This window comes from Cebus imitator, unplaced genomic scaffold (assembly GCF_001604975.1).
Source record: "Cebus imitator isolate Cc_AM_T3 unplaced genomic scaffold, Cebus_imitator-1.0 Scaffold107, whole genome shotgun sequence".
NCBI lineage: Eukaryota > Metazoa > Chordata > Mammalia > Primates > Cebidae > Cebus > Cebus imitator.
Window position 1 is genome coordinate 4,795,506 of NW_016107422.1, and position 12,928 is coordinate 4,808,433.

The 12,928-nt window shown below is 44.5% G+C and overlaps 1 protein-coding gene across 1 annotated transcript in view; it reads right to left on the bottom strand.

Annotated features, from left to right (window-relative positions):
* Nucleotides 1-12,928, bottom strand: part of PTPRE (protein tyrosine phosphatase receptor type E) — a 176,899-nt gene that overhangs the window by 102,496 nt on the left and 61,475 nt on the right. The window contains exon 2 of the mRNA XM_017537833.2: nt 5,729-5,751. The gene's annotated coding sequence lies outside the window, so the exon portion shown is untranslated. The remainder of the gene's footprint in view (nt 1-5,728; nt 5,752-12,928) is intronic.

The following is a 12,928-nucleotide window of genomic DNA, read 5'->3' on the forward strand; positions in this document are numbered from 1 at the left end:
AAAAAAAAAAAAAGTCATTGGAAATGGTTGTTTTTGAGCAGCATGTGATCTCCTCTCCTGTTGCTCAATTCACAGGGGGCCGTCCCCAGGGGATGGAGCTGCAGTTAAGGGTGAGTTCCTGTATCAGGTAGGACTGGTGCACTCATGGTCCTTGTGTTTGGCATTAGACCTCATCCTGATGCACTGCTCGGTCTGAGAAATCTCTCTGTAACTCACACACCTAAAAGAGTCTATATATTTCTTGTCTTCTTTCTCCTAATATGAATGATGCCACCCCTTAGGCAGTTGGTATGCATCTGCAGCCGACAATATCACCTGTTTCTGCAACATGAACTGCACGGGCAGGAAACCCTTACACACAGGCCTCCGGAGCCTGAAGACAGACTCCTTGAAGACCAGCTCATCGTCCTGCAGTCCAGGTCCCTCATGCTCGCTCTGTGTGTCACTTTTAATTAAAATGCCACTTCACAAATCTAATTGTTAAGAAAAACGAAGAGGGCAGTTTTGATTACAAAGATCGAAAATGTCCAGTTTACAGTGGGTGGGATTTTCCCATGTCATCGAACCGGCTTATGGCCCCAGCAATTGTTAGGGACTGTTTTTCTAACAAGGCGAACCTCACCTTGGGTTCCTGGTTGTCTGACAACCCACCAGGCCCAAGCAGACAATCCCTCCGTGCCATCCCAGTGCAGTACTGACCGAAGCATGGCAGGCTGGACATGGGTTCCTGACGCATAGATCTGGGTTTTCCTGCACAGAGCTGGGTAAAGGCAACTAAGAGGCTTGCCAAATTTTCACTTAATGATGCCTTCCTGATAATATTCTTTAGCCTGATTTTTAGATACTTTAGAAATGATATTGGAAGCAACCATGAGACAAATCCAAAGCAACAAGAAAGGACCCTCTGAGCTCCCTGTTACCTCTTGTCTTCCTGGGAAGACGCTGGGAAACCGTCCTGGCGCTGGAGAATCCATGTTTCCCTGCCAGCTGAGAAAGGATTTCTAGAAGAATTCCAACTCTGAACTGGGTCTGCTGTGAACACACTGACGAAACATGAATTTATATAGGAAATCTGTGTTCCTATTTCCTCTTAGGGGAAACTGACTGATGAACGCCCATGCCTTGCTCTGTGACGAAGGATTACCTACTGGGCTCTTTTAGGAACCACTTCTTGAAAGAATGCGGAAACTTTCCCGGGGGGAGGGAGGAATGGAAATGGAAATAAATGAAGGATTCATCTGTTTGTCACGTCAGATCCAAAGGCATTCTTCCAAATTACTGTTAGCTTCTAATTCAGTCACTGGGAGAATAACTTGTCACTGTGGCTCGGGTAGAAGCCTGTGGAATCCATTGGTGCTAATAAAAAACCCAAGTATGGGACGAAGAAGGGAAACAGGAATCACATGTCTTAGAAATTTTTAATTTTTTATGCGCTCTGCCCACCAGGCTTCTCACTTCTTTCTGGGATGCCGAAGGCTGGCCCAGGGCATGTAGCTTCTGCCCTGCTGGAAACATTACCCCAGTGGTCCAGCCAGAGGTGAGCTTGGAGTGGTGTCCCTGCCTGTCAGAACCCTGAACTTTATTTTAAAACCAACACATTTTTTTTTCTGTCATGGTAGCTGTTCAAATCAACATCAAGAAACACAAATGAGTCAGAAGAGAAAAAAATCATACTTCTTAAAAGTGCCAGAGGAGGAAACAGAGATTACTAAAGAAGAGCAAGCAAGAGAGGGGAAACCTAAATACATTTAAAATGGAGACTCACAGTTGCTGAATATTCACACTTTAATCTCGTTTTCTTTTATTCCTTGGGTATTTCCATGAACCAAAGAGAAACAGTCAAGTTACAGTATCATTTAAGTATCATTTAATTTTACTTACTAGTAGATACCCTTAGGTATAACAATATAAGATTTCAGAGAGTCTGGAGAAAATATTTAAACCTTAATTTTATGTCTTTTATAAATTCTTAATTCTGAAATTCCATTGCATTAAATACTATGCAAGAGACCCACAGAGTTGCAAGTATTCTCTAGTCAAGCATTCTCCAGCTGAAGGAACTTTGGTCATATTGGATCATTGATATGAAATACAGTGTTATTTTCACAAATCTATTGTTAGAGACAAAGAAAAAGGAAAGGAAAACATGGGAATATGTGACTCCACTCAAGAGACCCCTCCTAATTCAGTTTAACAGGAAAAAAGACATGACTCATTTTTTTGGATGTCAATATTTTTTGAGACAGAGTCTCGCTCTCTCGCACAGGCTAGAGTGCAGTGGTGAAATCTTGGCTCACTGCAACCTCTGCCTCCCAGGTTTAAGCAGTTCTCATGCCTCAGCCTTTCAAGTAGCTTGGATTACAAGTACCAGCCACCACACCTGGCTAATTTTTGTATTTTCAGTAGAAACAGGGTTTCAGCATGTTGGCCGGGCTGTTCTTGAACTCCTGACCTCAGGTGATCCTCCCACCTTGGCCTCCCAAAGTGCTGGGATTACCGGCATGAGCCACTGCACCTGGCCTGGATGTCAAATATTAATATATTTTTTAAGTGAAAAATTGGATTACTGCTAGTAAAGAGAACTCCTTTTGATACCCACCAGAGCACCAGCATATATGTTAGAATCCAGTTAAATGCCTTTTTTAAAAGTTGAAAACAGCTGCCACGGTTCTGTGATGATGATCATGGTAAAAGCAGAAGTGATAACCATAGTTAGCTTTAATTACTTTATTTTTTAAATTTTTTTGAGACAGGTTCTCACTCTGTCACCCAGGCTGGAATACAGCGGTACAATCTCTGCTCACTGCAGCCTCCACCTCCCAGGCTCAAGCAATTCTCCTGCCTCAGCCTCCCAAGTAGCTGGGACTACAGGCGCGTGCCACGACCGCCCGGTTAATTTTTGTATTTTTAGAAGAGACGGGTTCACCATGTTGACGAGGCTGGTCTTGAACTTCTGATCTCAAGTGATCCACCTGCCTCGGCCTCCCAAAGTGCTGGGATCATAGGCGTGAGCCTCTGTGCCCAGCCCATAGCTAGCTTTTATTAAATGCTTACCTTGGGTCATCACACTTAAATGTCACATCATATTCTAGGAAGTGATGTATAGATGAGGGAAAAGAAGGCTCACACAGGCTGATGTGTTCATCCAGCACGTGTGGCTAGGCTCCTCTGCAGTCAGCTGGCCAGTGTGGGCGGTGCCTATGGCACCATCTCCAGCCTTAGGGGACTTACCCGTCCTGACCAAGGTGGCCTATCTTTTTAGTTCTAACCGACTCAAAAGCACTTCTCTGAATCCCGCAAGTGAGAAATCAGTTCCCTTCCATTAATAGATATCCTGAAGCTCTGCACGAGTTTCAAATGCTTAGCAGAGAAAATGCAACGGGCTCATAGACCAGTCTAGTATTCTACTTTGGCAGCTGTATTAGTCCGTTTTCATGATGCTGACAAAGACATACCCAAGACTGGGAAATTTACGAAAGAAAGAGGCCTATTGGACTCACAGCTCCCTGTGGATGGGGAGGCCTCACAATCATAGTGGAAGGTGAAAGGCACATCTCACATGGCACAGACAAGAGAAGAGAATGAGGAAGAAATGAAAGTGAAAACTTCTTAAAAAACCATCATAATCTCATGAGACTTATTTACCACCATGAGAACAGTATGGGGGAAACTGCTCTCATGATGCAGTCATCTCCCACCAGGTCCCTCCCACAACACATGGGAATTATCGAGTACAATTCTAGAGGAGATTTTGGTGGGGACACAGAGCAAAAGCATATCAGTGGCCCAGTGGGCAGGTCACAAATGAAGGCAGCAGACAAGGCAGCACAGATAGGAGACCGAGGCTTCGAAAACCCTTTCTTCATGTCGAGAGAAAGATTTCTGGAATCAGAAGTACCCTTAATCTAGGAACTCAGCATCTTCCTGAAGTAGAGCTTTACTTTCCCACTGAAATGGAGGCAAAGGATGGGGCTGGAAAGCGGGAGGTGCCCCCTGAAGCCACTCTGGCTGCCAACCCATGGTGAGTGCAGAGAGGACAGGAAGTCAGCTCCTGGACATATGCTCAGTGACCTTTGGGTGGGGCACCCACTTCTGAATCTCTTGCCGGTTTTGAGACAATGCCAGGAGGTGGAGGAGCCCCGGAAGCACCTGTCACAGGATCACTCAGCTGCGGGAGCTGCTGACTTATGGACGGGCAGCAAGTCAACTTGGGGTGGTGGGGAGGGGGCTGTAGGAAATTTTGGAAACAACAGAAGGCAAAATGGGGTGCAGAGGGGCCAGTACTGAGTGGAGAGGTAAGGGGTGCAAAGGACACACACTTGTAACACATCATAATCTGTGCCCTGCATCTGAAAAGGAGCTGTACCTATGGGGTCTGATGCTCAAATATTTCATTCCAGCACAGTAGGCACATTCACATTTGATAAAGCACACAGCTCCACTGCTCTTCAGGAGAGCCATGTTTAATATGCATTCAAACCAATACTGAGCAGTCAACACCCCTTGTATAGGATTCTGAGGGATTGAGGGATTGCAGAGTTCTTATAGTTAATTCTCCATCCCGTAAATATGATTCCAGTAACCATCCTTCTCTTTGATCCCACTGCTGACATTTACTCAAGAAGAGTTCACCGTTCAGAATCAACAACGTGTTATAATGAAGCAATGGAGAACAGGGGCAACAAAATTAACTTAGTAGGTAGCAAATGAAGCGATCCCTCTTCTCTAGCGTGATCAATCATTATTTTTATTTAACATTCCTCACCTAGAAAGAAAGAAACAATCTGCAGAGTCAAAGTGTGTTTGATCACACCAAGAAACGATCGTAAGGATTTATGCCCAGATGTAACAGTGCCACGAAGAGCACCCTGCCTGAAAGAGAGAGCCAGCCAGGGCACAATAGTTGATCCATTGACCTGAAAATGATTCCAGAACGGAGTCAGTGCCTTTCAAACAAGGCAATACATTTAGGAAATATGGCTTCCTGGTGGCCGGCATCTGGGTGCCCGCTGAAAGCAAGCGCACCCAGAAGTCCATGCTCCACTCACCCGAATGTTGCAGCCACTGAGAAAGCACTTAGATTTTCTTCCTTTGATTTGTTTAAGAAACTTATCAGCATTAAATTGATTAAGTAGACTGCAAAAGGGCTATGCTGTTTAAAGCTTTCTTTTTCTAAGGACATCAAGGCCATGGAATTTTGCCACTGCCTGGACCCAAAAGGCATATAATTATGTGACACCCTGACACTGCTTTTACCGAGAGAGCAATCTGGGGAAGCCCCTTTTCAGCAGTGTTCCCTAGCACAGATCAATTTAAGAAGCAGTTACCATCAATGCAGATATGTGCCCCTGTGCTCCTAACAGTGGTCGGATGTGTGCCATTGAGATAAGGCTAGGCCCTTTCAAAAGCAACGACAATCAGTGAAAGGAAAGTGTGTAGAAATTGTGTCCTCAACAATACATTTCAGGAGACCAAGCAGCTGAGCGAAATTTCTCACACACACACACACACACACACACACACACACACACACACACACACGATGTAGCAAAAAAGTGTGATATAAGCCTTTTCAAGCAAGGTAAGGCATAAAATTCAAATATAACACACTGACCATATGGCTTTCTTGATCAAGAAAACAATGCTTCTCTGATAATTAAATCCCACATATTATTTTAAGCTAGTTATCTGTACATCAGAAGTAATTTTTAAAAAGTTTTGTACTCACCAAGGGAAAGTGAAGGCTATAGTCTGAAAAAGAAAGAAGAAAAAAAAAGTTAGTTTTCCGGTTAACAGGAGTTGGCTGCTAATTCTAGCCATTTCCTTGGGCACAGCACTAGTTGAATATCCCATTTTTGCTTCATTGTTCAGGGTCTCCTGGAGATCTCTTTATCTAGATTCTACTTCTTTCCGCTGCAATCATCAGCTTTTAACCATGTCCTACCCCAGACTTTAATACAACCTCTAATGGTCAGTTGATGGTGGGGTGTGGCCACTGACCTAGCTCCCAAGACGCTCCATCAGTCCGCTGCCTCCGCTGTGGTCTATAGGGCTCCCTCCCTTGGAAGTAGTCCCTGTAGCCCATCCTCCCCTCAAAAGAACCTTTTACAACCCGGTCTGGAGCAGCTCCCTTTCCCCAGCTTTCTAGCTTAATCATTATCTAGCTTGATCATTCCCATTAATTAATTAATTTTTTTTGTTTTGTTTTTTGTTTTTTGTTTTGGAGATAGAGCCTTGCTCTGTCCCTCAGGCTGGAGTTTAGCGGCGCAATCTCAGCTCACTGCAACCTTCGCCTTCCGGTTCAAGGGATTCTCCTGCCTCAGCCTCCTGAGTAGCTGGAACTACACGTACATGCCACCATGCCTGGCTAATTTTTATATTTTTAGTAGAGATGGGGTTTCACCATGTTGGCCATACTGGTCTTGAACTCCTGGCCTCAAGTGATCTGCCCACCTTGGGATCCCAAAGTGCTGGGATTACAGGCATAAGCCACCACGCCCAACCTCCCATTAATTTCGCTCTCATGTTCCATTTTTTTTTTTAAGTTTTATTGAAATATAATTTTCATACCATAAAGTTTACTTGTTTAAAGTGTACAATTCAATAGTTTTTAGTACATTCCCCAGCTTGAAACCATCAGTGTAATCTAATATTAGAACATTTTTATCATTCAAAAAGAGACTCCACGCCCACTGTAGCTCACTAGCTCCCAAGCTCCAATTTGCCCCCATCCCCAGTAACATCAATCTACTTTCTGTCTTTATGATTTGCCTGTTCTGGGTATTTCATGTAAATGGACTCATAATATATGTGGCCTTCTGTGACGGGCTTCTTTCACTTATAATAGCATTACGCTTTTGAGATTCATCCTTATTGTAGCATGTACCGTATTTCATCCCTTTTAATGGCTGAATAATATTCCATTGCATGGATATATCACATTTCGTTGACCCATTCCTCAGTGGATGGACTTAGCTCGCCTGTTCTGCTCTGAGTGGCCAACATGGCAGCCTCACACTAGGATTATTGATTAGGCCACTATCTACCTGTGCATGAGACCTTGCTCAGTCGTCACTGCGTGTCTGCACTGCTGAAGGTGGAAGCGTGTTTTCTGATTGTCACTATTTTTAGATCATGAATGAAGTACATGATGTTTCCCACTAAAATAGACTATTTGCTATCTTAGTCCTGACAAAACTAGATATTTTAAATCAAATCAAATAAAGACTCTACAGCACACAATTACAAGTTGTTATAAATTGTTACATTGTTATACATTTAAAAGTTAATCCATGAAGTATGTTTGAAGCCCAAGAAGCTGAAAAAATACTTCTGGTTACTAAGGAATTTTAAGTCTATTTGGGCAAATCTACAGCTCAAATTATTCTTAATGATGAAAGCCTTAATACCACCCCCCCACCCCAAGTACTGGGAACAAAGCAAGGATTTGTCCCCTTCCTATTTAACATTGTCCTTGAAATCATAGCCAATGCAATAAGTTAGGAAAAAGAATTAAAAGACATAAGCATTGAAAAGAAAAATAAATACAACTTTATTCCCAGATGACATAATTGTCTACGTAGAAAATCCCAAAGGATTCAAAAATAGCCACTAGAGGCAATATGTGAGTTAAGGTCCCAAGGTGCAAAGTTACTAATTAAAAAAAACAAAGAAAGATTTGTATATACTAACAGCAATTATAAATAAAATTTAAAAGACATCTATATAATGCCAAAGCATCCACTGGGGCAGCTATATAAAACAAGTGGGAAAAATCTGTTGAGTATAAAAGCGCAGAAGGTTTCCAGGGTGCAGTGGAGCCCAATACAACATAAAGTACAATGGCAGGAGATTGAGAGTGCATCAGGTTTTGGGCAAGAAATGATTACTTGAGGATCACTGCAGATAGGGGAACTACTTTTTGGTAAGAATAACTTGTTACAAGAGTCCATCCTTTCCACTCCCCAAAATGAACCAGAAAAGACACTAAAAAGAGTGGCCCATGGTGTTTAACTGGGGCCGAGCAAGGGAAGAAGCCAGGAATGGAAGTTATACTTCCAATATCTCAAGAGGATTGATAGAAATGATCAAACCTATCTTCCAATGCAATGCCGATTCCTTTTAATGTAAAATAAAACCCAATGTTATGCAGAAGCTTCTGGAGCAGGGCTGTAGACAGGGGCAGCAGGCTTGGGTCAAACCAGACTAAAGCCACATGGGAAAAGACCAGTCTGGGGTAGAACCTGTTGACACTTTGTCAATGGCTGCATGATTGACAACCCCAATCAAATGCAAATCATAATTTGAAATTAAACTTGGAACTAATTTTTTAAAAAATAGGGCAAGAATACATGGAACTCTTGCCTCAGTGTGCAGTGGTGCATCATGGCTCACTGCAGCCTCAACCTCCTGGGCTCAGACAGTCCTGTCTCAGCCTCCTGAGTAGCCGGGACTATAGGTGTGCACTACCACATTCTGATAATTTTTGTACTACAAGTAGATCATGGATTTTATGGTTTGTGGCTCACACATGATAGTATGAAACCACAATTATCAGTGTCTTAAAGAATCAGAGCAAAAACCAATCATAATGTTCTCTAAAGTAAACCTTTACCAAGTGAAGACTTCCATTATGCCAGCACTGTGATGCCGATGGCTACTGGAATATTGAGCAATAGGTTTGAAAATGTGAAAGGGGCACATTTAAAAGCTAGGGGTTGGGGAGGTTGGTTTGAGCAGACAGATCCGAGAAGTGGGGTCAGTGAGAAGCTGACACAACATCCGCCCACTCACTGGAAAGGTTCCTGTTGTTCTCTTGAATGGCACTGTCCTCAGCAGGGGAAAGAGAGATAATCTTAGATTTATTGGGCTGTGGAGTACCTTGGGGACTGCATATGGTGTCTCTCCCACATCTAACAACTATCCTCTTAGGTAAGGCAAGACCCACTTTATGATTTTTATTGATTTATTATTTTTTGAGATGGAGTCTTGCTTTGTTGCCCAGGCTGAAGTGCAGTGATGGGATCTTGGCTCACTGCAGCCTACACTTCCCAGGTTTAAGTGATTCTCCTGCCTTGGCCTCCTGAGTAGCTGGGATTACAGGCTCCTGCGACCATGCCTGGCTAATCTTGGTATATTTAGTAGAGATGGAGTTTTGTCATGTTGACTGGGCTGGTCTCGAAATCCTGACCTCAAGTGATGCACCCACTTCAGCCTCCCAAAGTGCTGGGATTATAGGCATGAGTCATCATGCCTGGCCTGTGAGACCCACTTTAAAGATGAGGACACTGTGGCTTGGTAAGGCTCTGGACCAGCATCAGAGTGAACAGGCAGGGCAGCAGGGATGCTGACCCAGGGCTGCTGAGCCCACTCCTGGCTAGGCCTCCCGGGGGAAGCGACCCTACATTGCAATATATGTTTGTCTGCTTGTTTTATTTATTTTTTCTTAAATTGAGAGAAGGTCCCACTCTATAGCTAGGCTGGAGTACAGTGGCATGATCATATCTCACTGTAGTCTTGATCTCCTGGGCTCAAGCCGTCTTTCTGTCTCAGCCACCCCTAACCCTGAGTAGCTGGGACTACAGGTGTATGCCACCACGTCTCACTAATTTTGTGTTTTTTGTAGAGACAGCGTCTCCTGAGGTTGCCCAGACTGGCCTCGAACTTCTGGGCCCAAGTGATTCCGCTGCCTTGGCCTCTCAAAGTGCTGGCATTACAGTATTAGAGGCGTGAGCCACTATGCCCAGTCTTGTCTGCCTGTTTTTGTTTTTTTTTTGGCTATATCTCCTTCCTCCCAGTGAAGCTGTAATTCCACTAGCGTAGGAATGATGTAGGGAAGGCATTCTGTGGGTGGCAATAATGATACTGGATTATTCCTTAAAATCCTTCCAGTCCTGGGAAGTGCCATACCACGTTCTCTGCTCCAGAAAGGAAGGCCCTTGATGGCCATATGTTTACTGTGGGAGAAATGAGTCTTTGGGAATGGCCTGGCCTACAGAGGCCTGGACAGCCTGACCAGCCTGGCCACAGAGCTGGAGCTTTGGCTGGTGAGTCCCTGGAGCCCACAGCTGCAGCCATTCTGCTTCCAGGGAACACAGGCAGGGAGGAAGCCAGGCAAGGCCCTGGGAAAAAGGCAGGGTGACAACATCGGAACAGGGGAAATCCACCCTTAGGAAGGGGGGCGGGGGCAGGCAAGGTCAGGCCAGTGAGCGTGCCCACAGGAAGTGGCCAGGCTGCTGGGCTGGGTCCCAATTACCCACAAGATATAGAAAGACCGAGAGACATTATTGTGAATCCTAACATTGCAAAGAAGAAAATAAAACTACAGCATTTAGAATCAGTGCCTTGGAACTATTTAATTTAAGAGAAACATTCAAATTACTTCTGAGATGAACAGACCTGGCCAATCTTTCCAAACTCAGACAAAAGTAAAATGCCTTTTACACACACCCTTGGCCTAAAGCGCCATCAGCATTTGAGTGGGCAGAAGGTAGGTTGCTGAGTGTCTCGTGTAGCATGTGTATCTACAAGCTACTCCTTTAACTGAGTAGCAACCTTGAAGAATTTTTTGGATGTGCATTTACATTTCATTTAAAAATGTTTATGTACATGTTTCTATGTGTATATGAGAAACGTCAACTTTTTGTGGTGGATTAAAATCTTATAAAGAAAGATACAAGAATAAAACTCCATGCCGTTAAATGCCAGAGACATTGACTTTGAAACAATCTTACTGTGAATGACCACCCCCAGAGCCAAGTTCTTCAATCCTGACTGCCTTCTCTTGGACTCCAGTTTTTTCCCAAAGACACTGAGTTGTCCTGATCAATTAGAGCACTGGAGTAGCAAGAACTGTCATTCACCCTCAATCACAGTAACACTCAAGCACAATGAGCACAACCATCACTTTAGACGGACTGGCAAAGAGCAGGATCATTTCTTTGTCTTTACAAAGAAAAAAAATAACAGGGCCAGGCGCAGTGGCTCACGCCTGTAATGTCAGCACTTTGGGAGGCCAAGGCAGGCAGATCACCTGAGATCAGGAGTTTGAGACCAGCCTGACCAACATGGAGAAACTCTGTTTCTACTAAAAATACAAAATTAGCTGAGTGTGGTGGCACATGCCTGTGGTCCCAGCTACTTGGAAGGCTGAGGCAGGAGAATCACTTGAACCTGGGAGGTAGAGGTTGCGGTGAGCTGACATCGCACCATTGCACTCCGGCCTGGGCAAGAGAGTAATTCTGTCTCAAAACAGCAACAACAGCAAAAACAAACCATCAAACAAACAACAAGAACCAAAGACCTCATCACTTGAACTAAGTGCAGCGCGAATGGATGGACCTGCAGCCACGGCCCCTGTAGCTGTCTCTTGCATTCTAGCAGACAACATCACTCTGCTTCCAGTGGGTAATTCAAATGATGGAAGGATGCAAAATGTCTCTGAATCATCTAGGCTTCAGATTTGCACTGATGTCATACTCACAGTTTCCTTGTTTACCTTCCGGGCAACAGTAAAGCTGTTAATGTCTGTATTTTCTAATGCATGAAAGGCAGGACAGAAGGAGCTACCAAATTCAGAGGAGGGAGCCCTCCCTGAAACGCAGGAGTTGAGTAGAATCTTATCCTGTCTACCCCACAGCCTCAAACCACCTTGAAAAGGAGATGAAATCTTTAAAACAATGTTGCTAAGCCTGGTCAAAAAACAAAAAAAGACCCATTTTTCTCAACCATCCTCTTTGCCAGCCTGTGACAGATGAGTGGGACTTCTAAATATTTGGCAACTTTTAGAAATTATTCATGGACAGCTGCTCAGCTAAGATCCACGTGCATCCCTGCCTGCCTCTCAAGCGCCTTCCTCCCCCGACTAAGGAATACAAAACAGCACCTTTCTAATTACTCCATGGTTGAGGCACCCTCTTTGGGTTAGGAAACATGCAAAATTACAAAGCTAGACAAATCCTCCTTTGCAAGTACAAGTGTCTGCTGGTTTCCACGCTGCCTCGTCTGTCTATGCTGTTATTACCATTATCAAACTGGAAACAACGGCAGTTTGATTCCAGGTCCCTCCGGGGTGTAAAAGTGCCCTCCAAGCTCCCAAGGGGACAGCTATGGCTTTGCCCACCTCCTGGGGCTGGGCATGGACACTACTCAGATGGTGATAGTCACTGTCATGTTTTTTAAACAAATATTTGCCGGATGAGCAGCTTCTTAGCACAGGCTTTAGTGTTTGAGGACAGGGATGGCATTAACTACCACCAAGAGAAGACCCTTGGAGAAGAAACAGCCACCGTAAGGACAGGAATTCCATGCCAGACTCCCCGCAGAGCACCCAACAGGGATTACTGCACCCTCTCAGTACTCATAGGAGGAGTTTGTTATTAGACCCACTTTGCAGAGGGGGAACTGAGCTCAGTGATAGAGGGTGGCTTGCCACAGGTACTCCTCACACTGGGCAGCACAGTGGAACTCCAGGGGAGCAGTCCTCAAACAACAAGGCCTGTTTTACCCACCTCTACCTCCCTCGCTCCTTGAATTGAGCTCGGACTGTGAAATGTACTCAGGACAGGCTTGCTGGCTGCCTGATGCTAATGGCAACTGAACACGCTAAAGATGTTTTTCTTGAGCTAATTCCTGTTCAGTGAGCCCCAGAGAAAATGATCGATCTCTAATACTTAGATATGTTCAAACAGGGTTTGCAGGTTTTCTTTTTTAGAGTGCCAATTGGAAACACATCTGCCTTTCACCAGGGGACCCTAGGTCTTCGATGAGGCTAAGCAGGTGTGTGACGGGCCTGGGTGGTGACGATCTTGACACTCAGCTGTCCACAGCGACCTGCGGCCAGAGGCCAGGGCAAAGCAGTGCTCACCAAGGCAGAATGGATGAGCTGTGGCATTAAATAACTATTCAGAAGCATCATTTTATTCTGAAA